Source organism: Chiloscyllium punctatum, chromosome 47 (assembly GCF_047496795.1).
Source record: "Chiloscyllium punctatum isolate Juve2018m chromosome 47, sChiPun1.3, whole genome shotgun sequence".
Classification (NCBI taxonomy): Eukaryota; Metazoa; Chordata; class Chondrichthyes; order Orectolobiformes; family Hemiscylliidae; genus Chiloscyllium; species Chiloscyllium punctatum.
Window position 1 is genome coordinate 47,691,971 of NC_092785.1, and position 9,008 is coordinate 47,700,978.

Below are 9,008 nucleotides of genomic sequence, written 5' to 3' on the forward strand. Positions count from 1 at the left end.
GTAAAGATGGGTAGATTGATGAAATGTACAATTTCATCTTTTGCCTTCACTAACCCATGAGCTTTTTATTTTGTTTTGCATCTCTAGAAATCTTAAAATCTTCTTCTTGAACAGACGCAATGACAGGTCTCCATTGTGTCTCTGGCATCAAATTTCAAAATGTAAACCCCCTCTGAATTCTTGCACCTCAGTCCGCTGTTTGGGAAGTGTTCCTGTGGTGGGAAATGCACTTCCCCGTGTGTCACCTGCTGCTCCCCGCTTGCGCACTGGCACTGCACTCATTTTCCTTCTGACACTTGCTCACTGTGTTCCTGTGATCATACAGTGACTTGGTGTCGCACAGTGCAGGAAAATGATACAGATCAAGGTTTTTGCATTGTTGCCTTCAATTGTCAGTTTATCCTTATTTTGGATTTTGAAAATGTCTGTTCTGTACACAAGTGCGTGTCAAAAACATCTGAGCAGAAGTTAGGTGTTCTGAATAATGACATTGAGCACTATGCACTCTCCTCCAGTCTGGAAAACAATTCCTCACAGGCAATTTAATAGACAATTTACAGCAGGTGCAGGAGTAGGCCATTCTGCCCTTCGAGCCAGCACCACCATTCATTATGATCATGGCCTGAACATCCTCAATCTGTATCCTGTTCCTGCCTTATCCCCATAACCCTTGATTCCACTATCCTTAAGAGCTCTATCCAACTCTTTATTGAAAGAACACCTTCTGCTGTCTCGGGTTCTTCATTCCGTTGACTTCAAATCTTCACAGAATTCAACAGACCTTGTTACATATTCATTTCCTCATTTTTGTTCAGATCACTGTGTGCATTGTCTGACAGTGGGAGTGCACTTGCCCCACAACCCAGGGGTCAGACCATAGTCTTGGAACCGTACTATGTTATTTATCATTTTACCAACACCAGGGAGAAATATCTGCTGCTCTGCATAATTTACCCAATTCAATTATTCATAAGGTCAGAGCTATTCGTGCATCTGTAACGAGGTGGCCGAGAGGTGAAGGCGATGGACTGCTAATCCATTGTGCTCTGCACGCGTGGGTTCGCATCCCACTCTCGTCGCTGTCATCACCGGCATTCAATGGTGCTGTTTTCAGATGATCACAACTGTCGTATGGGAACGCTAATAGTCAGTTTATATGCATTTACGCTATTCCAAAATTTCCAAGAATGGTTTGAGCCTGTTGACTGAACTGTGTTGAAATGTAGGTTGCATTGGGATATTGAAAGGGAGCGCGGTTTCCTTTTGCAAATCAAGTTGCTGTGAACGTTTTTTCGTATGAAAGACATCCAGGAAAATCAAATAACGAGAGCTGCGAAATGCATGTTTATGCAAAGGAATTCTTAATGAACGTTTTGTCAGATGAAATCTGGAGGAGGTTGAGAAGAAGTAATTCATCCTGGTGACAAGAGCACAGCGAGACAGCACAAAATGATGGCGATACTTCAAAGGGGCAGGGCGTGGGTGTAGGGGCACTGAGAACTGGCTGTAAATGCACAGTGGAGAATTGCCAATGTTGGTGCCGTGCATGGCCACGGAAAGACTGACACATTGGTCTCGCCCTCGCCCCTTGCTCTCGCCATTGATGAATGCTGGACATAAGGCACAGACAAACACAAGATGTGGGAAGCAAGCTCCCTCTCGTTATACACACACTGGATGCATCACATTGAACTATGAACAACTGGAGAAATCAGCATGTTACCTTTAGGGAGTGAAACTAAACTGTGGATCAATGACCGCAGATTCATGCAACATAAACAAGAAAAATAATTTAAAATGTAGGGTGAAGGTTTGCTTGCTCAGCTGTAGCTTTGATATCCAGACGTTTCATTACTTGGCTAGGTAACATCATCATCAGTGGCGACCTCCAAGTGAAGAGAATCTGTTGTCTCCTGCTTTCTATTTATATCTTTCTCCTCGATGGGGTTCCTGGGGTTTGTGGTGATGTCATTTCCTGTTCGTTTTCTGAGGTGTTGATCGATGGCATCTCGATCTATGTGTTTGTTTATGGCGTTGTGGTTGGAGTGCCAGGCCTCTATGAATTCTCAGGCGTGTCTTTGATTAGCCTGTCCCAGGATAGATGTGTTGTCCCAGTTAAAATCGTGGTATTTGTAATCCGTATGGAGGGCTACGAGGGAGAGAAGGTCGTGACTTTCTTCCTGTTGTCTTACGTAGTAGTTGTGACAGTCCTTGTAGATGACGTTGGTTTTGTCTTTGGATTGTTCTGGTTCTTTTAAGTTTATTAGTTTTTGTTTGAGAGTGTTGGTGGGTTTGTGTGCTACTAGGATTCCGAGGGGTCTTCGTAGTCTGGCTGTCGTGTCTGAAACGTCTTTGATGTATGGTCAGGTGGTTATGGTTCCTGGCTGTGTTTGGTCTGCTTGTCGTGGTTTGTTCTTGAGGAAAGTGTGGACTGTATTTTTTGAGTATCTGTTCTTCTCGAATACATTGTAAAGGTGGTTTTCCTCTGTTTTCCGAAGTTCGTCTGTGCTGCAGTGTCTGGTGGCTCGTTGGAATACTGTTCTGACGCAGCTTCGTTTGCGTGTGATGGGATGGTTGCTGGTGTAGTTAAGTATTTGGTCAGTGTTTGTCGGTTTTCTGTATGCACAGGTTTGTAGTTCTCCGTTGTCTTTTCTTTCTACTGTGTCATTCAGGAATGCGAGTTTGTTGTCGGTTTCTTCTTCCTTGTTGAACTTTATGCCTGTGAGAGTGTTGTTGATGATGTTAAATGTCTTTACTATCTTGTTTCGTTTTGTGATGACAAAGGTGTCATCTGCGTAGCGGACCCAGATTTTGGTTTGATTGTTTCTAGGGCTGTTTGTTCTAGTCTTTGCATTACCGCTTCTGCTCTGAATCCTGATAGCGGAGGTCCTATGGGTGGGCCATTGGGGGTTTGTTTGTAGACGATGTTGTTGAAAGTGTAGTGGGTGGTGAGGCACAGATCCACAAGCTTCATGATGTTTTCGTTGGTAATGTGATTGATGGTGGTTGGTGTGTGTGATGGTCTCTTCTAAAAGTGTGTTTCCTTTGCCATGTCGATGTTGATGAAGGTGAACAGTGCTATTATGTCGAATGAGACCATTGCTTCCCTTATTCTACTTTGGTGTTTTTGATGATTTTTAGGAATTCCTGGGTGGAGTGGATGGAGTGCTGTGAATCTTCTATGAGGTATTTCAGTTTTGCGTGTAGTTCTTTGTCCAGTCTGTAATTTGGTGCTCTGGGTAATGAGACTATGGGTCTGAGGGGACTCCTGGTTTATGGATTTTTGTTAGTCCGGTTCGACTTGGCCAACACATTGATCCTGGGACAGTCTAAGCAAAGACACGCCAGAGAATTCCCAGAGGCCTGGCACTCCAACAACAATGCCATAAACAAACACATAGATCAAAAAGCCATCTATCAACCCCGCCGAAAACATACCAGAAATGACATCACCACAAACCCCAGGAACCCCATCCAGGAGAACGATATAAATAGAAAGCAAGACACAACAGCTTCGCTTCACTTGGAGATCGCCCCTAATGATGTTACCGAGCCAGGTAATGAAATGTCTGGCTATCAAACCTACAGCTCAGCTAGCAAACCTAAACCCTAAACCTCAACCTGAGCTACAAACCTTCACAAACCTTGCGATTTAAAGTGTCTTTATACGCATATCATTAATAGACTTTTCGTTATAATACCCGTCTGGTTGAAAGAAGAAGACATCACATTTTAAGATAGATGACAACATTACCAATTTTGTTTTGAAATTGAGATTTATTTGGTCATTTTACACAGTGAACAAGTTCATTTTAAATAATGCAAACCACATTCTCTCACCTGGAATAAAAGTGTGATTTCAATATAAACATTGTCCTTGCTAACTCGCAGTTACTCAACATGAAAAATAGGATCAACACATGTTTATTAAGCATAGATCAATTTGCACCATTATCTTACTTTGGATTGACTGCAGTATGCACATGCTTAGTAAGGTTTAAGAAAGAATGACTTTTGGAAATAATGATTTGGTGGTGACTAAAAATAATATTAGCTTCTCATGATGTGGATATTCCACCAATGGTTCCAGTGGTGGAAATGTTCAGTGGGAAGTATTTCTATGATGGTATAGACGTATGTGCGCCGCCAGGGATGGGAGCTCCCACTTCATCTGGAACAGCGTCTTTTGACGTGGACCAGGGAGCATTGTGGCATCCGTCTGGGAGTTCCAACCACACCTGGAGCAACTTCCATTGACATGGAGCAGCAGGGAGGCATTGGCACATCCGAATGCAAGATCTAACCTCATTTGGAGCAGCTTCAGTTGGCCTGGAGCAGGGAGCTTTGGGAGATCATTCTGGGAGCTCCACTCTCACCTGGAGCAGCTTTTAATGACATGTAGCAGCAGGGAGCATTGGGACATCAGAGTGTTAGATCCAACCTCAACTGGACCACTTCTATTGACATGGAGGAGGGAACATTGGGACATCAGACTGGGAGCTCCAACCTCACAAGGATCAGCGTTTAATGACATTTAGCAGCTGGGCGCATTTGGACATCAGAGTGGTAGGTCTAACCTGAACTGCACCACTTCTACTGACATGGAGCAGGGAGCATTGTGACATCAGACTGGGAGCTCCAACTTCAAGTAGAGCCGCTTCTATTGACATGGAGCAGCAAGGAGCATTGGAACGTCAGGTTGGGAGCTCCAACATCACCTGGATCAGCTTGTATTTACATGGAAGAGGAGGGAGGATTGGGACATTAGGCTGGGGGAAAGGATATTCAACTATTTTAATCTAAAGTAAAATATGTTTCAACACCTCAGATGTTAATTGATTTATGAAGAATCTTTCCCGGGAAAATAATTAATTCTTTAGATAGTAAAGTCAAGTCCTGCAAATATTCAACTCAGGAAAACGCATTGGTACAGAGAGAAATGGGAGTGATGTTTCATGTCTTTGTCTTTTCATTTCTGGCCGTCTCTGCACTGGATTACATCACCGGAAGGACGTTTTCAATCATTTCCTGCAAATACGGTCAGCTCACTAACGTAATCTAAAGGTGAAAATTAATGGGAATATGCGATGTTATGATTAGGATGGAGTTTACTTCAAATTTTGGTGAAAACGTAGCAAAGTCAGATGCAATTTCCAAGATCAGCAGTGACCTCATTGATTGGCTGATCAGATTGTGAATGGTCGTTTTTTTGAGGACAATTTGAAGTGAATCAATGATGGTGATTATCTTTGTTCTTTGTTCACCTTGTGACTATTTCTGCTATTGCTCATGTCCTTGTTAACACCACAGCTCTGCAGCGTGTAAAACCTCAGCTGTGCATCTGGCCAGTGGCACAACCATTCGGAGAGCTGGCTCCGGATCAGGCGGTTGTAAGTTCAACTTCTACTTTGTGCAAGCGCATTGTGGAGATTCATCACACATCCAACCTAATCATTTTTGTAATGCTGAGGTGGATAATATTTGAAATTTTCATCTTCACGAGCGAAAATTCTTTCACTGTCTTCGATCAGTTAAACATTGTCAAGAGCTGTCAGAGTAAAAATCACACAGCACCAGATGGTATTGAACAGACGTATTTGGAAACACCAGTGTTCCATGCACTGCTTCTTCATCAGGTGTTTGTCAACTGTTGGAATCGAAAATGGCTTTGTCTGATTATTAAATGTATCCACCCCAGTCCAACACCAACACCTCCAAGTCATGGGTACAGTCGACACCACGAACGGTCGGTTAAAGTCCAGATGATCTTCCAAAAGATCGCGCATATTGACACAAACACCAAGTTTCTGCAGTAAAACACCCACCTGATGAAGGAGCGGCTCTCCAACAGCTAGTGCTTCCAAATAAACCTGCTGGACTCTGCCCTGATATTGTGTAATTTTTAACTTTGTCTACTCAACTCAAACACTGGCACTTCCTTATCATAGACAACATCAGTCATGTCCCACCGTTGTCAGTGAAGGCAATCCTGGAAGATCCTAATACATTGCTCATGGGTACGTTTCGTTTTCAGAAACCAATGCACTCAATCGCTGCAGCTCCGGTGGATGAAAAGGCAGAAAAGAAATAGCTGAGACTCAGTTTTGACAATATTTTGAAACTTTTTGGGAAGTGGAATCAGAGGAGAATGAAGGATTAACGGTCCGACTGTGCAGAGAGAGGGAAGGCACTATTCCCTTCTTTGATGAGCTGGGGTATTGACTGATCTAAGGCATGAAACAGATTCCTGGTAGAGCTGCGCTCTCTGCATCAGGAATAAGAAGTCCTGATTTTCTAAACGGTAATGAAACCCAGGCCACTCAGTTAAAGCGCTGAATACTAACCACTAGACCACCAGGGATGAGGGCAGATGCCGTTGCACCGTTTCTTCATAACACAGTTTTTGGAATTATGTCACTGCAGATATGTTTCCCCTCAAAAATGATTGAATTATCGCGTGTTTACAGCACAGATCTGGGTCCCTTCATCTCGTTTCCCAACACTTGGTCTGTAACCTTGTATGCTCTTACATTTCACGTGAGAGCTAATTTCTCTGGAACGTTTTAATCTCGTAAAACACAATAAGTGGGATTAAAGTTTGAGATGGGAACTGAACCCCATTTTAACCATAGACTGAAGCATGCAGACACAGTTCCCCAAGCGTGTCACAGGCCTCGGGAGAAAACAAGCAGATTTCACCGACTTGTCTGATATTATCCCATTTCAGAGTTCAACACCAATGTCTGGTTACAGCAAAGAAAGGAAGCATTCAGCCCCTCCCGTCCCAGTGTTCCTTGCCCATTGTTTCCCCATTACTCTGTAGTTTATACTGCCTCACCTCGTTCTTGTTGCCAAACTAGATCACTACTCACGCCCGCTATTTCCTGTCCTGCCAAACTTTTTTGCCTCAAGTTCTTGGAATGAAAAACAGGAATGGCCTATTTCAAGCACTTTTCTAGTTTACAAGGACAGTGTTATCGCCACTGAGCAAGCACATTGCCAGCTCAGAGAGAAGGTCTCATCCTTTAGAAACTGAAATGCAAAGATGATTGGATAGCCTCAGTGTTGGAAACCAACCAACAAGACCGGAATCGGGCAGAGGGGATTACGCACAGAGGGATGGGAGAATAGAATGGCGAATCTCATGGTGTCCAGGGTGATTTTAACAGAAATCTTCCCTGGTAGTATAGTGATGAGCATTCAGTGATTTCACTCTCATGGCTTTTTAAAGGTTAACGTTTACAGTAATCAATGTGAAATACTGCCTGATATTTCGAAGCAGAATGATGTTGTGCAGCAGACAGAATCGTTTCCCTGCATGACATTGTAAGAGAGCTCAGAAGAGCCAGGAGGAGACATGAGAGCCAGGAGGAGACATTAGAAATTGTTGGCGGATAGGATCAGGGTTAACCCTAAGTCTTTCCATAGATATGTCAGGAATAAAAGAATGACGAGAGTTAAATTACGGCCAATCAAGAATAATCGTGGGCAGTTGTGTGTGGAGTCAGAGGAGACATGGGCAACACTAAATAAATACTTTTCGACAGTGTTCACTATATAAAATGAAAATGTTGGCGAGGAAGATACAGAGATACTTGCATCTAGACTCGAAGAGATTGAGGTTCACAAGGAAGAGATATTAGAAACACTGTAGAGTGTGAAAATAGACAAGTCCTCTGGGCCAGATGGGATCTATCCTAGGATCCTCTGGGAAGCAAAGGAAGAGATTGCGGAGCCCGTGCCATTGATCTAGAAACCATCATTATCTACAGGAATAGTGCCTGAGGACTGGAGGATTGAAAATGTGTTTCCCTTTTTCAAGAAGGGTAGTAGAGACAACCCTGGTAATTACAGACCAGTGAGTCTCACTTCAATTGTGGCTAAAGCTTTGGAAAAGATTATCAGAATAGGATTTATAATCATCTAGAAAAGAATAATCTGGTCAGGGACAGTCAGCATGGTTTTGTAAAGAGTAGGTCGTGCCTAACGAATCTTATGAGTTTTTTGACAAAGTGACCAAACAGGTGGATGAGAGTAAGCAGGTTGCTGTTCTGTATATGGATTTCACAAGGTGTTCGATAAGTTTCCCACAGTAGGCTACTATACAAAATGCGGTGGAATGGGATTGTGAGAGACATAGCAGTTTGGATCAGTAATTGGCTCGCTCAAAGAAAACAGAGTGTTGTAGTTCATGCAACATGTTCATCTTGGTGTCCATTTACTAGCGGCATTCCGCAAGGGTCGATGTTGGGTCCAGGGCTATTCGTCATTTTTATAAATGACCTGGATGAGGGCTTAGAAGGGTGGGTTAGTAAATTTGCAGACAACACTATGGTCGGTGGAATTGTGGATAGTCACGAAGGATGTAGTACGTTGCAGAGAGACATAGATAGGATGCAGAGCTGGGCTGAGAGGTGGCAAATGGAGTTTAATGTGGACAAGTGTGAGGTGATACACTTTGGATGGAGTAATCAGAATGCAAAGTACTGGGATAATGGTAAGATTCTTGGGAGTGCAGATGAGCAGAGAGATCTCGGTGTCCATGTTCACAGATCCCTGAAAGTTGCCACCCAGGTTGACAGGGTTTTTAAGAAGGAAAACAGTGTTTTGGCCTTTATTAATAGAGGGATTGAGTTCTGGAATCAGAAGGTTATGCTGAAGCTGTATAAAGATCTGGTACGGCCACATTTGAAGTATTGTGAATAGTTCTGGTCACCGCATTATAAGAAGGATGTTGACGCTTTGGAAAGGGCGCAGAGGGGATTTCCTAGCATGTTGCCTGATATGGAAGGAATGTATTATGAGGAAAGACTGAGGGCCTTGAGGCTGTCCTCGTTGGAGAGAAGACTGAGAGGTGACTTAATAGAGATATACAAGATAATCAGAGTTTTAGATAGGGTGGACAGGGAGAGTCTTTTTCCAAGTATGGGGATGGCAAACACGAGGACCACAACTTTAAAGTGAGGGGAGATAGTTATAAGACAGATGTTAGAGGTAGTTTCTTCACT

The 9,008-nt window shown here is 43.2% G+C and overlaps 1 non-coding gene across 1 annotated transcript; it reads left to right on the plus strand.

Annotated features, from left to right (window-relative positions):
• The first annotated feature begins 997 nt into the window (after window positions 1-997).
• On the plus strand, window positions 998-1,079 carry trnas-gcu (transfer RNA serine (anticodon GCU)). The gene has a single exon. It is a non-coding gene; the product is annotated as a tRNA-Ser (tRNA).
• The last annotated feature ends 7,929 nt before the right edge of the window (window positions 1,080-9,008 follow it).